Below are 2,262 nucleotides of genomic sequence, written 5' to 3'. Positions count from 1 at the left end.
GACAGAAGAAGTAGACTATGATGTGGATTCTTACGCTACCCAACTTGAAGCAATTCTAGATCAGAAAATTGATATTCTGACCGAACTTAGAGGTAAGTTGTTTCTAATCACTTCTCTGTGCATTATTAGCATATGCCATGGAAACTTTCAGTAAGAACAAGGGGAAAAAAAAGTGGTTCTATTCTAGGGTCTTTTTTCCCTGCTTATGCTGGCCTTCAGTGGAAGGAACATTTATTCCGTAGTGTAAGAATAAGTTCACATCTATGATCAGTCCATCCTAATATAAAAGAAGAGTCTATGCTTTATCTCCAGGAAGTACAAACTCAATCCTGCAACTTTTCTTTTTTTCCAGAGCACTAAAGGAAGGTAAGAAAATCCAAATGAACTGTATAGAATAAGAATAGAAGGCCAACCAAAGATGAGGAAAAAGTAGTAGGAATTCCCAGTCCCTGCTGTTGCGTTGTGTAGTGTAATAGGGAGCCTGCTGTCATTTTTAAGACTGTGCTTAAGAGCAGCATCAAGCTCTGAGTATCTTAGTTGTTAGTTTGTGGGGGCATTAGTTTACTTTTTTTTTTCAACAGCCTTTGCTTGAATTTTGTCAGCCTGTCTTTGTTGAGAAACAAACTGCAGCTAATTCTTAGTGCCCAAAATTAACTGTTCCACTTGTCTTCTAAAATCAGCTTGTCAGGTGGGTACATCCTGGAGATGAATTCTCCTTTTCATTTTTTGTTAACTGTTAAGACTCCAGGAGACATACTGCTATACTGGCAAAAGTTCAAGGGTAGGTTTGGAGACTGATGGAAGAATTTTCTTGATCTGTGTTAGAACACTGTAAGTTAAAATCTCACTTTTTACTCAGTCTGAGTATCTGCTCAGAATACATCAAGCAGATCAGACTACTTGCCTCCTAGGCATGCCAGTTACACTTAGCTAGGAGTTGGAGGTTCCTTTTGTTTTTGATGATGGCTTTCTCTTCAGAAGATGACAATTTGAGACACCAGCAATGAAAAAATGCAGTTTTGGTGACTACCTGTTCTTCAAAAACTTAGTAGATTTGAAAAGGCTCCTGGAGGTGAAAATGCTAGGAGATCTTGCATCCTTACAGCCAGCTTAATACAACTGTAGTTTTACAGGACGGAACACGCGTCAAGTCAAAAATTCTCTCTCGGTATCTTCTGTGTTCTGCTCATGACACATAATGGTCACTAAATTGTTCAGCCTTTACTTCTGTCACTGTGGGACTGACATATTTTTGCCATCATTTTGGTTTCCTTCTTTGCATTCTTGGGCATATTTCTGAGAAATGGAAGGGAAGGGAATAGAAGTATGAGGATGCCACACTTCCTTTCTAAGATTTCTCCCATTCTTATTGAATTATAATGAAACCAGTGAACAATGCTTTTAACTATTTATGGTGAATGAGTTCCAAAACTTATTCACAAATGTTTTTCACATTCATAAGAAAACAGAAGGAACTAGAATTTACTCTTCTGGGTCTTAGAATGTACAGAAATGGCAGATTGTACACTAAATACGATTTTTTATGGGCCTAAGAGTGATTTGGAAGGTGCTGGGAAGGAAAGGGTAATAGGTGGTGTGTATCTCCCTAGACTCTCTAAAAGAGGAGGAGAATGGAAGTATGAACAGTTTACATGCTGGGAATACAGTTGTGCCATTTACAAACCTATCCTGACTAGAGACACAGGTAGTATCCAAGAAGAGACTAAGTTGCTAAGCAACTTGTTTGTATGGTTTTGAATGTAAGCTTACTGCAATCCTCTTGTAGTTTGTAGTGTCAGCTATTTTTGTGGAGGAATGTTCTTTGTTGTGCATTAGGGCTGGGATGTGGAGGATCAGGGCTTAGTTTCAAGATCTGTTGAGCACAAACACAAGTACTCTTTCTTTTCTTTTTTTGTTAAAGACAAAGTGAAATCTTTCCGGGCAGCTCTACAAGAAGAGGAACAGGCCAGTAAACAGATCAACCCGAAAAGACCACGTGCCCTTTGAAAAGGGCCTCTGCTGCTAAAGGAATCCACGAACCCGTACTGCTGTAGCACACATTTGTTACAAAACCTAGTGGCCGAGAGAACTCAACTACTTGAAAGTGTAAAAATGTTAGAAATGTTTGTGGAAATGTCCTGTTTCTTATTCACTTGAATGACATTTTCAGTTTTATGTGAAATGCTCCTATGATGTCTACAAAATGCTTCTAGACCAGACAGCACAACCATGCAGGGTTCAGATCTGTGAAGCACTTTGTTT

At 38.9% G+C, this 2,262-nt stretch overlaps 1 long non-coding RNA gene across 1 annotated transcript; it reads left to right on the top strand.

Annotated features, from left to right (window-relative positions):
• The first annotated feature begins 6 nt into the window (after positions 1-6).
• On the top strand, positions 7-2,179 carry LOC108449447. Its single transcript, XR_001865607.1, has 2 exons — positions 7-92; positions 1,922-2,179. It is a non-coding gene; the product is annotated as an uncharacterized LOC108449447 (long non-coding RNA).
• The last annotated feature ends 83 nt before the right edge of the window (positions 2,180-2,262 follow it).

Source organism: Corvus brachyrhynchos, unplaced genomic scaffold (assembly GCF_000691975.1).
Source record: "Corvus brachyrhynchos isolate BGI_N302 unplaced genomic scaffold, ASM69197v1 C12059942, whole genome shotgun sequence".
Taxonomy (NCBI): Eukaryota; Metazoa; Chordata; class Aves; order Passeriformes; family Corvidae; genus Corvus; species Corvus brachyrhynchos.
The sequence above is the reverse complement of the archived record's forward strand: the minus strand, read 5'-3'. Positions and strand labels throughout refer to the sequence as shown.